Here is a 14,203-nt window from a genome sequence, read left to right as displayed (position 1 = left end):
ATAAATTCTACATATTCATTAAGCAAGACCACAGAACGTTATATGTTTCAATACCTTTTGCTTAGTCTTTCCTAAAATTCCTTTCTAAATATCCTACTTGTATATTGCCCACTCAGCTTCTATAAATAATCTTATAAAATCTTCTACATTTACCTTTAAAAAATGTTTGTTTCATTGTACCATTCAGTGGACCACATGTTAGATTTTAGTACCTAGGAAAACTTTGTTTCCCCTGAGACATTTACATGGGTTTGATATGGTCTTTCCTTTTCATAACTCTGTAACTTATTTTGTTCTGGTTTTCAAGAGGCTCAGAACTATTTTTGAAGTCCAATTATGGAAACGTTATTTATCCTTATAATTAGTATTCATGCATTCTCTTTCTTCTTGGTTTTTCTTTTCTATTTCTAGTTGACCAGTCTATTATACATGCCATGTCACAAGCCCTCTCAATTCCTTTTTAGATAGAAATTAGAACACTCTCATTATTTTCTGTTAATCTCCATAACATGTTGTTTCTACTAGACTGGACATTTCTTGAATATAGGATCAATGATGGGTTCACATTTGTTCTTTTCATAATGCCTAACACATAACATGAGTTAGAATCTACTTGATGGCAACAGGTTTTTTTTTTTTTTTTTAACACGTAGCAGGTAGGCTCAATATATATTTGTTCAATGGCTGGTTGGATGGATGGATGGATGGATGGATGGATGGATGGATGGATGGATGGATGGATGGATGGATGGATGGATGGATGGATGGTTGTCTCCAATCTTACACTTCTCACTTGGCTAGACACATTTTTTCCTTCCATGTTGAGGATCTTAGGAACCATATAAACTAGAAAAACATATGCAACAATTAATGTGAGAGATCAGTAAGTACTAAAATATCTAGTTTTAAAATATGGCCCTATTCCCAATTGTTATCCTGGAAAGCTAATAATGATTTTTTTAAAGGTAACATCAACAATCTGCCACATTCATAACTGTGAAAGAATACTAGACCTGTACTTAGAGATGTCTCTTCCCAAACTGAAATGCTGAAAAGATATTTGTAATCTTGCCAGGTTTCATTTTACTTGATTTATGTGACACACCCTGCCGGTTTAACAGGAATATCTGACATTATCACATATTTTATTCAAAAATGGCATACTGTTTTCATTCTTACTAGTTCCTTCATCCTTAACCCACTTTCATTCCACACCCCACAGTCTAATAGTGCCTTGTCCAGAGGCAAATTACCTCATGGAGAATGAGTTAGAAGAGTCAACCTTCTTTTTTTTTTCTCTCTCTTAATTTTCAGATATGGAGTGATCTTGTTTTTACAAGTATGTAACTACTAATTGCTAAAGTGACTTGGAAAGAGATTACTATTAATCAATCAATACTTTGGACTGCTAGAGTGTGGGTCATCATCAAAGCATTCTCCCAATACTCAGCCCTAGTGCCCATTGTCTGCTTGGCTCTCTGCATCATGAATAATGTAACCATGGGCAAGTGAAAGGCTCTGGGGATGAGGTAAACTAAATCAATTCTTCAGACAGCTTTGACATTGGAAAGAAGGAAAAGTTTTTATCTAAAGTCACACATCAGTATTACAGGAAATGAATTGTTTGCATCACAGAAGACAGACTTTGGAACCAACATGTTTGGCTGTTATTGAAGGAGATTCCACCAGGTGTGCATTATGTGTGTGTTTCTTCAGGTTATGGCAAAGAGGGCAAAAAAACATTGCAATGAAATGCCTTCATAAAAAGGGAATGGTTGAAGACAGTCCAAAGATGGCATGACATGTTTTGGAAAGGAATTAATTCGGCATTCAGGGGACATAGCTAAGGTAACTGTGCTACTCAGAATCCAGTGAGGTCTGTGCTGAAGAGTCACTGGCCACTGAGAAAAAAGAGCCTCTCCCTTGGGTCGGAAATGATGATGTTTATATCCATTAAATCCATACTCTGGCTCATCTGACATGTAAATCAATGCTGTTGTCTTTCATTATTATTATTTTGAGTTGCACATCTTATCATAGCACATACAGTGAATTTAAAGGAAATCTCTAGGTGAATTAATTGCTCCCAGAAGTGATTATCTCTTAGTGCCAGAGGCCAGGGAAGGTCTGAGGGGCAGTGAAAAGTGATCAAAAATTACACATTGCTGCTTGAGAGATCGAGCAGCGTTTACCGGCAGAAATATTAAGACTTGCTACCAGTCGGGCTTTGCATTTGGCCTTTCAAAATGCACTGACAATGAAGCCAAAATGTAGGGGTGCAACTTATATAACCATCTGACTCTGAAACTGTTCAGAAATAACCTTTTCCTGCAGTACCGAGTCATAAAGCTAGCACAGAAAATGTTCTGGAGTTGGACAAGGGAATTATTTTACAACTGGATTACATCTTTTTCTTTCTTCAAATTAACTACACGTGTCTGCCATGCAAATGTAGTGTCAAGTTTTGGAAATTATATCCTTGTATAAGACTTTTTTTTTTTTTTTAGACTATTCACTTCTAACTACATTGTGATCTGCAGGTGCTCAGCAGAAACCCCTCCCACTGTATCAAGGCAGTGTCTGTCAATCCAATTTAATTATTATAAAGATCTTTCTCTGACTCCAAGGATCAGGGGTCCATTTAAGCAGACATCCTGTAGAGAGGTTTCTTAGTTGGGAAGCAGATCTTTGCCCAGGGGTCCTTTCATTATACCTATTTAACACTTCTTACTATAAAACCAAAACTCTGCTACCTTTTATGGTACCACAGAGAGGTGGTTTTTTTAAGCAAGTAGCTCAGTTGTGAGATTACAATCCATAAAGACTATGAAAATGCTTACTTTAAAACCTAGCACAGTACTAGGCACACAATAGGCACTCAATAAATATTAAAATGGTGATAATGATGGCACTTTGGGTTCAAGAGGATGTAAATTATGTTTATTTGAGGAAAATGCTTGCATAAATCTGGTCAAAACTCACTGAGAAACTTGTGGCAAATGCCCTGGGAGCCTTTCTAGTCTCTTAAAAGGCTAATGTGTATGACAACCATATTCTACTTCCAAATGAGACTGGCAGATATTTCTGCAGTAGAGCTATTCTTTAGAAAGCAAACGTTTTTTAAATGAACTTAATAAAACATCTTCTATACCTCATCTTTCTTTTCCACATCCAGTATAATTTCCAGTTTTGTCTCAGAATAATTATTAATAGGAGTTAGATAATATCCTATCTTCTGAAGAACTCAAGTATATTATGTAGTGTTTTCATCCTTTCTGTACCATTATCTAAGAGGTACTCTAGGAAACAGTATTCCCATTTTAGAGATGGAATAGCTAAGCCTGATAATAACTGATGGTTATTTTTATAGGTTATTTGAGAGAATTGTCACAATTAAAAAAACGGAAATGTCGTTATAGCTCTTGCAGCCAGAAGGGAAAATTCTGAAAATTTTAATGGTAGTTTGGGTGAATGCATACTGTTTCACTCAGCACTTTAGCAACTATAGTATTTTGCTTGATGTAGAGCAGCAATCCTCAACAAGAAAGTATAGCTTCCCCATGGGGCACTTAGAAATGTAGGGAGACATTTTGTTGTCATGATTGGGGGACCCTACTGGCATTTAGTAACAGAGACCAGGGATGCAGACATCCTACAATATGCAAGATAATCCTTCACTGAAAAAAATTGTTCCATGACATGGGAGTTGTGGTGGTGTGCAAATGAGTGATTATAATAACACTGAGATTTATGGATGAGTTGAAGTTATTAGTAATGACAAGGGCTAGTGAACAGTAATGTCTATGGAGTTGAGGTTTACTTGGAAAACTAGGTGTTGCTTCTAGTGCTCAGAATGCATCTTGATTTCTAATATGCAGGGTAGAATGCCTAGAGGAAACAGGGTCTTATTCCCAGTATAAGGTTCACTTTTTGGCTCCTGCTGATGGTGTGGAGGACATCTGGAGAAGCTCAATGTTACTCCCATTACTCAGGCCCCCTATGGAACTCTGACAATGGGGTAGAAGTCCTGAAAAGGTGTGAACTTAGTCCTAATGCATTATTAATTCCTTTTGGAGGAGAAGAATAATTATTTTGAGAATTCATGTGGACTCTCCTTTACTCATGTTGATGGAGTTGAAGAAGCCTTCTGGGGAAGCCAGGTATTATACCAAACGTGCAAGTCCCCTTTCAATCTCCATTAAAGCAGAGCTCATCAAATAACACTGCTTTAAATACCATCTACATGCCTAAGGGCTCCCAAGTTTTTAACCTTAGCTCAGAAATCCTTTCTGAATTCCATACTTATATTTTCAACTGCCTACTCAACACCTTCACTTAGATGTCTAATAAACGTTTCAAAGTCAACATCCTCTAAACTAAACTCGATACTCCTCTTCTCTCATCCCCCAAAAGTTGTAATCTTTCCCTTCCCAGTAAATGGCAAACTGCACTATCCAGAAGCCAGGCTAAAAACTTGGGAGTCATCTTTTATCCCTTTCTTTCTGTCATACTCTGTATTCAATCCATCAGGATATCCTGATGACTCTTCAAAATTTATCCAAAATCCAGTCACTTCTCATTACCTCCACTACTACAACCCTGGTCTAGCCACAATCATTTCTTGCCTAGACTACTATAATATCCTCCCAGCTGGCGTCCCTGATTCCATCACCCTTGCTCCCTCAGAGACTAGCCCCAACACAGTATCTATTTAATAAACCATAAATCACATATCATATCACACCTCTGCTCAAAACACTACAATATCTTCCCATTTCACATAGAGTAAAATCCAAAGTCCATAGAGTGGCCCATATGGCCCTATATAATATGTCCTTTTCCCATTAACTGTGTGGCCTCATGTCCTACTACTTTCCTCTTCACTGGCTTCCTTGTTGAACCTTGAAATGAAAGGCATGCACTGGCTGTTCCCACTGCCTGGAATATTTTTCACCAGATATCTGCATGGTTAACTCATTCAGCTTCCTAAAGACTTTGTGCAGCTATCACTTTCTCAATGAGGCCTAGCAAAACCACTCCCTGGAAATCCCAATCCAGTTACCCTGTCTATCTTTTCCCATGGCACTTACTACACTACATTCTAACATTACGTTTAATTTATTTATTACGTTTACTGTCTGTCTCCTACCCTCCCCACCCCCAACTAGTTTGTAAGCTCCATGAAAGCAAGGAATTTTTCCTGTTTTGTTCACTATTATATATTCCAAGAATCCAGAATAGTACTTGGTATTTAGTAAAACCACTTAAGAAACCCATTGCTGCTGAGTCGATTCCAACTCATAGTACATAAAAAGTACATAGTAGTGTTTAATAAATATTTATTGAATGATTTTTCAACAGTAATGTAATTGAAAAATCTTTTTGTACACTGTAATTTGAGGAAATAGTATTCTTTGTTTGCTTTGAAACTTAGTAAGCGTTTTTCACTTTTTAGGGAAAATCATGTCAAAACCAGCAAGGATGTTAATAGTATTTGGGTTGCCAATACAAAAGTCAACATTGGTAGCTGTGATATAATGATTTTGCCTAGTTGTAAGCATCTGACTATTATGTCTTCTGGAGTGGTTTTGCCGAAAAGGATTCACATTGAAAATATATATTATTTTATTACATATTGTTTTCCTTTTACTCACCCTTTATGTTACTGTTAGGGCATTTTTTTTCCCTCTAATAGCACGTGTCAGTAGATTACAGTATATGAATTTCATTTCATAATTTTAAAGTGGGTTTTAGAAAATATTTATTATTATAAAGAAGATATTGGGTTGAAAAATCACTACAATGAAGTAATTAATACTTCCCGACTGTGCACTTCATGTTTTCGTTTGTGACTTTCCAGAGACAGACATCTGGGCCCTCTGTGAAAATATGGGACAGACTACACAGATAAAATTCCTAATATTTAATAAAAGTCTGTCTTGTGGAAAATACTCACCAGTTCCACAGACTTTCTTGCCAAGCTTAGGAAACACAATTTGCATGTCTATGATGATAAGTAAACCTAACTTCTCTGCCACCATTAGCTACAACCACAAATTTGACAGCTTTCGCAGAAGTCTTGTTCCTCTGTTTCTCTGCACAAACCTTCCAAGTCATTTCTGTCTAAAGTCAACAGAATATAAAGGCAGGTGTGTATCTGCTTGCCTATGCCTAGTGTAGAGCATATATGTAGCTCTACCATCTCAAATTCATTTCCTGATGAGCCCTTCCCAGTCTGTCAAAAGTGTCCTTCAGGGGGCATCTTTGGAACCTGCTTCCTGAGTTTTACCACTTGATCGTACCAAAGTCATCTACCCCTTCTGGAGGAAACCCTTGAGCTATATTGCATCTGTCCATGCCCACAAGATGGTTTCTGTTCCTAAGCTAGCTGTATCTTACAACATGCTGACATACAGGAATGGCTAGTCACTCAATTTTGACAGTGTGAAAAGCAAACTAAAATTGTTTTTATTCTTGCTCCTAAAGTTTTTCTGCCCTTGTAACCTTGAACTTTATTTGAAGTGCATGCTAACAAGACTTTTAATGCATATAGTTGCTGCCCCTGTCTTTCAGGTCTATACCAGAAGAAACTAAGACTTGGCAAAGAACCAGTCAGCTCTTCTACTTCCATATATTGCAGATGATACTGATGATGACGGTGTTGCACATTTTCTGCCTGAAAAGTCTAATGTATGGCCCTGTAGTACCATAAAAACAGTGGTTTGGTAAAGCTCCTGTCACCCATCTGAATTCCAATGCACTTAATCAATAATGAAAGTTTGATTCTCTCACAGAGGTTGGCATGAGGAAACTTTGGGTGAATGGCAGGTTATAACTGTTTATAATGTAACTTCTTTTAAGGAAATTATTGAGGTTGTAAGATATCATCACCTATTTCGATACTTGGACAACACAATGAATTGAGCAGTAATATTCATGCATACTCTTTCACAAATAGCATAAGTCATTTTAAAGACCTCTGGTGTTCATGATTTAGCTTTTAGTTTCTGTAATCTAAAGTTTAGGGAAGCTCTTGCACCCTGCTAGGTGCTGTTCACTCACTGCCTCTCCTTCTTTTTCTCCTTGCTAATCAAGCACCAGCCATGCTCTGTGCTGCCCCTAAGTTTCTTCTCCCACCTCCCTCAGAGGAGCAGCTCCCATGGCCAACAGCAAAAAAGGAAGTAGGAACAGAGAGAGTAAGGAAGGAAAGGGGGATAGAAATCCATCACAAAGAAACAGATGGATGAACTTGTGACCCTGTCCCCTTCCAAATACCCCATTGCAACTTGACTCGCAACCTCTACTCCCAGTCAGAGCTGTCACCTAAGAAGTCAAGCATCACCTGAGTAGAAGCCACTTCCACCACCATCACCATGGAGCTGATCACCAACCTAGAAAAAACTATGTCTCCAACTCTGCATGAACTTGTAATTACACTGAAAGTCCGGGAGTGTGGGGTGGTGGAGCTAGCCAAGGGTCCTTCTGGAACTGTCCAGAGTTCTGGAAAATGTAGGAAACAACCAGATTAGCAGGATTGCAGCTGGTCTGCAGATTAAGTACTCTCTGACCTCTAAGAATCCAAACATCAAGGTGCAACACCAGCAAAATGGCTTTCCATCAACGGTAATATTTGACAAAGAAGCTGAGAACTGCCTTTGCAGACTTTGGGAACAGAAAGTTAGCAGTTTAGCTTTTCCCCCAATGACGGCTGATATTGTTTGTGCAGAGGTCCCAGTAAAACAGTGCTCAAAACTCAATTTTCAGCTGTTATCCAATGTCACAAACCCCAACAGCACAGAGCACATGAAATACTCAACACTGGATGCAATTTGTTACATTGCCAAGATATTCACACAGAGAAGCTACAAGATAAACCCAATGAGACACTGATTGCTATAATCCTGGGGAAGAGGAAAGAAGATTCTAGTAGTAATGTGAAGTTAGTGGCTACTAATGCACTCCTGAACTATTGGAGTTCTCCAAAGCAGACATTGACAAAGAGCCTGAAAGGCAATTTATCTTGCAAGTAGTCTATGGAGCAACCTATTATCAGCAAAATAAGTTATGAATGGCTACATTACAGAATCTGGTGAAGAAAATATCCTTGTATTCTCAGCACACAGATGCTGATACATATGAGCCTAGCCCTCTTTATGATCACCACTGAAGTAATGAAAAGTGACTTTGATGAAGTGGCTCTATAAGGAATAAAATTCTGGTCCAATGTCTGTGATGACAAAATAGATTTGGCCATTGAAGCTTAAGAGGCAGCAGAACAAGGAAGGCCCCCTGAGCACACAGCAAGGTATATGCCAAGGGAGTATACAGGTTCCAATGCTCACACAGGCATTAGCAAAACAGGATGAAAATCATTAGGTTCCTGGCCAGCTGATGTGAAGATGAAATTGTCCCAAATGTCCTTCACTTCATTAAAGAATTTGATTAGTGATATCAGGATACCATTGTGACAGCTTTGGCCTGTGCCTTGGAAGAATAGAAGCCCAATCAGGTCAAACTCCTAGTCATACAGGCAATGCTCATTTTAATAGAACTATTCAAAGACCCCTGTGTAAGTTGTTTGATATATAGCTCTACGGATTAACGAAAGATTTGGCAAGCTTCTACAAGAAGCTGCCGTTAATGATGTCCACTTGGCTCCCTTGCTGCCATGTCTGATAAAAGACCTGAGTGCTGAACCCAGAATGGCTTCAAATGTGTGCTGGGCTTTTTCCAGTCTGGCTGAAGTTGTTTACGAAAATTCATAAGTGATAATCAGTAGGAAATGGCTACTTACTGCTTATCCTAATATTTCATAAGCTCGTGGAGACCATAGATAGGTTTAATGGCCACTAGAACAACATGAGAAGTGCTACATATGAAACTTTGAAATGGTGGAAAAGTGTACCAAATACTATTACCTCGCACTTCAAAATTCGACTCTCGCTACTCTGATCATGGAGCCCTGGTGGCATAGTGGTTAAGAGCTTGGCTGCTAACCAAACGGTCGGCAGTTCAAATCCATCAGCCGCTACTTAGAAACCCTATGGGGTAGTTCCACTTTGACCTACAGGATCACTATGAGCCGGAATCAACACAATGGCAATGTTTTTCTTTTCTTTTTTTTTTTTTTACTGTGACCATTATTAAATGTCTGCAAAAAAGAATCAGTGGAAGTCAGATATAAAAGCATTCTGATAAGATCCAATTTGATGACCTTCAGTCTTTACTTTGCATAATTCTTCAAAATGTTCTCTGAAAAGTGCAGTATCAGGAGGAGATCATGTAGCATGATTGGGAACAGAGAATTCTGAAGGTTGGACAGCCTGGTGAACATAATCTGTGTTACTGAACTGTACACGTGAAGGTTACTGAAATGAAAAATGTTTTGTTACATATATATTTACCACAATAAAAAAATTAATTTTTAAAAAAAGAAGAGATCATGGCCTCCCTGGTAAGGATGTACCAAAGCACAGCTGGGTCCACAGAATTCAAGAGGATAAACTGATGGCACTTAGCACATTGTTAGAAATGTTGGGTGTTGAACTTGTAAAGCACATAGAAGCCTCTAAAATGTTTCCCAAGTATTTTATTGAAAAAAGTATACTGAGTTCCAGGTTTTATTGGAGGCTGTAGCTTAGAGGAAGACTTTCCACATCTTGAAATCTAATATCATTCGGTGATGGAGAAATGTGGAAAATGAGAATGTCCTTAGGTCTGTGAAGCCACAGGTTCTGTGTTTGGTGATATTGCCCTTTATATTGGTGGAGATTTAAAAATACCAGAAGGTAGCACTGAGTACACTTCATCATGCCTCCCAATCCCAGGTGAATTATCTGAATGAGAAGAGAAGGCTGCTTGGAAGCCTATACTGTAATTGTCCAAGGATTGAAGGGAGATGAGGAGAAATGAATATCCAGATGTAATGCTGATGCAACCAAGTGTAGAATTTGGTCTGTCTTTCATACTATGGAGCCGTAGTGGTTAAGAGCTCTGCTGCTAATCAAAAGATCTGAAGTTTGAATCCACCAGCCACTCCTTGGAAATTCTATGGGGCCGTTCTACTCTGTCCTATAGGGTCACTATGAGTTGGAACCGACTCAACGGCAATGAGTTTATTAACCACATTGCTAGATATGAGGATCATACAGAGAGCATAGTAACATGTGCTGCTAGACTGATAGGGGACTTATGCATAACATTTGGGAAAGACATACTGAAATTAGTAAAAGCTAAGCCCAGTATTCTTGAAGTGTTAAAATGACAGAGAATCAAAACTAACAAAACAAAACCTTTGCTCCATGGGCAACAAAAGAATTGAGGAAACTGAAGAACCAAGATTGATCTGTGGCCATTGTGATGATACCTGAGATCCCCATGGGGAATTTCCAGTCTTTTGAAAAACCTGGAAGTGAGAAGGTGTACAGATGGTGAAAACACACCACATGGAAAATCTTGCCACAGAAGCAGCAGCTGTTAACAGCAGCGCTGTTTGTGAGCTATGTAAACACTTCATAGAAACCCATAACATTAGCCATCTTGAAAAAGAGAAAAATGATGGATTTACTAACTTAATAGAAGAAAGGAAGAGAAGGGGAAGAAGAAAGAGGAGACAGGAAAGGAAGAGGGAAGAGGGATGGGAAGAAGAAAACAAAGATAACCTTCCCAAAGGAGGCTAGGATTTGCTTTTCTGTATTTCAACTGGTGTTGAGTGGAATGACTGGTTTTCCAGAGAGGAGATACTGGTTTCAGCTGTTGTGCATTGTCATAAAAAGCAGCCTGACCTGTGCTACAGATGAGGACAATGGAGCCTGCATTTGTTTTTTTTTTTTTTTACTGCACAGTATGCATGTGAGCTAAAAGGAGACTGAGGAATGCTTTAGAGTCTGACTGTGGGTGAATGAAACTGAATCCACATTCTCAGCTTCAAGTCGTAGAAGTTTATCTTTTTCCTACAAAAGGGGAGGAAGGGAATAGATGTTGCATTTCATAAAACTAGCTGAAGTTCTACCTACTGATGGAGCACAAGAGAGGTAAAAAAGGATAGACAGTTTTTATGTTCGTATTTGGTTTTCGTTGTAGTTATTATTATATTTTAGGGAAAACACTAACACATGATCAGAATAAAAGTCAGATTTCAAAGATAAAAGAAATTCACAACCAAAGAACCAAAAGGTAATTAAACAATCCAAATTGGCAACACGTCTTAGTTTGCTAGTGCTGCTGTAACAGAAAAGGCACAAGTGAGTGGCATTAAAGAAAAATTTACTTTCTCACAGTTCAAGGGGCTAGATGTCTGAATTCAGGGGATAAGCTCTAAGGGAAGGCTCTCTCTGTCTACTCTGGGAGGAGATCCTGGCCTCCTTCAGCTTCTGCAGCTGCAGCATTCATTAATGATCTTCGTGAGGCATTTTTCTTCCCCCCATTTGTACTTGCTTCTCCATGGTGCTCTTTTTATAACTCAGAAATGATTAGGTTTAGGACACACCCTACATTGATAGGGCCTCATTAACATAACTAAGAAAACCCTATTCCCAAACAGGATTACATCCACAATTGTACAGGTTAGGATTCCAACACATACTTTGGGGGGCACAATTCAACCCATAACACAGCACAAAGAGAAAGTTCTTTCCTGATTTGGATGTGGCAGTCTGGATATCTACACTACCCTAAAAAATTACACCAAAGAGTATACCAAAAAACATACAATAAAAACAAATACACACAAAAAAATACAGTAAACTTTAAGTAACTCTTTCGGACTGTAAAGTGAGGGTAAATTTAATGATCAAACAAAATCTAATAAAATAACAATTTGGAAATTATTTAACTTTCTATTCTCTTTAATTTGATCGCCTCTGACGTAGTATTTTTTCTTGCTATATTTGAAAACCAACTAAATACAAAAACTAAGCAAAAATATGTGAATAAAGCATAAATATATGTCTTTGTATATACATGCATATCTATGTATCTATCTGTGTGTGTTAAAGCTCTCATGATGAAAATAACACTTATAAAAGGTTATGTTTCCACTGCAGTTGAAGATTAATACAATAATCTCAAATAGCCCACCAGAAAAAGAAATAAATTTCAACAAAAATGCAAACACTTTCCTTAACAAAAGACAAAAGCAATCTTGTCTCCTTCATGTACCTCATGCTAAAATTGAACCTCATCTCTAATCTCCCTTTATGACTACATTTGGCTAATGGTATTGTGTGTTAAAATGCTCCCAAACTACATTTGGCAGGCCCATGCACCTGTTCCAAGGCTGATGCTTCCAAATTGGTGTATTACTTTTGCAAAGCAAAAGGGTTAGTAGGTTACTATGAATCAAACCAAATGCTGATAAAAGAAAATCTCTTGTGATGGGCAGGCCTCAAAAGCTTGTTGAAGACTGAGTCAACTAAGCATTGATTAAAAGTGTGCATGCTTATTTGATGCACATCCAAACTTATCCGAAATTGAACATCTTTGTTCTAAAAAACTGGGCAAAAAATCTGACACTGATTTTGGTGCATTGGTTCATAACAGGTCACAAGTATAAAAAGAGCAGTCCAACTAGGAAGTGGAGATATAGCTGGAAATAAAAACAGGGAAACTGGAAATTAAAACTGTCAAAACATTGAAAATGTATGGAACAATAGTCTCAATGAATATACATATATAAATATCAGATGAGCATATATAAGTATCATATGAAGGAATAATGAAGGAAGAAGGCTGGCATGTGTCGTGGATTGAATTTTGTCCCCAAAAATGTGTGTATCAATTTGGCTGGGCCATGATTCCTGGTATTGTGTGATTGTCCACCATTTTGTCATCTGATGTGATTTTCCTATGTGTTGTAAATCCTGCCTCTATGAAGTTAATGAGGAGGGATGGGCAGCAATTGTGTTGAGGAGGTGAGACTCAATTTATGGGGTTGGATTGTGTCTGGAGGCAGTTTCTTTTGGGATATTAAAAAGAGAAGTGAGCAGAGAGACAGAGGGGACCTCATACCACCAAGGAAGCAGTGCCAGGAATAAAGACATCCTTTGGACCCAGGGTTCCTGTGCGGAGAAGCTCCTAGTGCAGGGAAAGATTGATGACAAGGACCTTCCTCCAGAGCCAACAGAGAGAGAAAGGCTTCCCCTGAAGCTGATGCCCTGAATTTGAGCTTTTAGCCTACATTACTGTGAAGAAATAAATTTCACTTCATTAAAGCCATCCACTTGTGGTATTTCTGTTACAGCAGCACTAAATAACTGAGACAGAATTTGGTACCGAGTGAGTGGGGTGTTGCTCTAACAGATAACTAAAATTTGGAAGTAGTTTTGAAACTGAATGGATAGAGGACTCAGAAGGAATTGAGCAGCACTGTTAACACTGGAGAAGGCACAGATGGTCAGAAGCAGCAGCAGAGGACTGGTAGCAACACAGAAGCAGCAGCGACAGAGAACCAGCAGCAGCAGAACCAGGAGACCAGCATGAGATGGCACTGGAGCCAACCCACGGAGCAAGAGAGCTGAGTGCCTTCCAGCCAAGGTTTACTGGTGGATTGGGGTGCCTCCAGCCCCTTATCGGTGGAGCTACAGAGATTTGCAACACTTGCCCCAGCAGGCCAGATGCAGGCATGAGGCCCAACGGGCCAAGAAGCCAAGGAACCAGGAAGCAGAAGCTAAAGAGACAAGGAAAACAGGTAGCTGAGCTGCCTCAGTCTCAAAAAGCATGGTCGTGACCTCTGGGGTTTCAAAGGGTGGAGCCATGGCCTCTGGTATTTCTAAGGATGGAGTCACCACTCAGATGGACTAGGAGGATGGTGTGCCTAAGGCAGAGGGAGCAGAGTTTGTGTTTCAGTGGGCCTGGAAGGCAGAGCTGAAGTCCAGGGCTGAGGGGCCTCTACTCAGAATCAGAGAGTGTGACCAATACCTAGAGTCTAGAGGGCAGGGCCACCGTGTAAACTGTCTCAAAGAACAGAGAATTATTTTCAAAGCCTTGAGGGCTAATGTAATGTGTTCTGCTGACTTACTTGGTGCCTGTTATCCCTTCTTTCCCTCCAGTTTCTCCCGTTTGTAATGAAAATGTCTAGCTTGTGCCTGTTCTGCCATTGTACCTTTGGAAGTAGGCAGCTTGTATTCTAGATTTTACAGATGAAGATGAATTTTTGGATTTTGGACTTGGAGTTAAGACTTTTGCTATGATATGATGTGGTGAA

At 39.0% G+C, this 14,203-nt stretch overlaps 2 pseudogenes; both read left to right on the top strand.

The window, feature by feature from the left end:
• Window positions 1-7,373: 7,373 nt before the first annotated feature.
• LOC135227194 (importin subunit beta-1-like) lies at window positions 7,374-8,972 on the top strand (annotated as a pseudogene).
• A 105-nt stretch (window positions 8,973-9,077) lies between these two features.
• LOC100661200 (importin subunit beta-like) lies at window positions 9,078-10,344 on the top strand (annotated as a pseudogene).
• The last annotated feature ends 3,859 nt before the right edge of the window (window positions 10,345-14,203 follow it).

The sequence above is a fragment of the Loxodonta africana genome, chromosome X, assembly GCF_030014295.1.
Source record: "Loxodonta africana isolate mLoxAfr1 chromosome X, mLoxAfr1.hap2, whole genome shotgun sequence".
NCBI classification, from domain to species: domain Eukaryota; kingdom Metazoa; phylum Chordata; class Mammalia; order Proboscidea; family Elephantidae; genus Loxodonta; species Loxodonta africana.
Note: the sequence above shows the minus strand (reverse complement) of the source record. Positions and strands in the feature narration are given on the sequence as shown.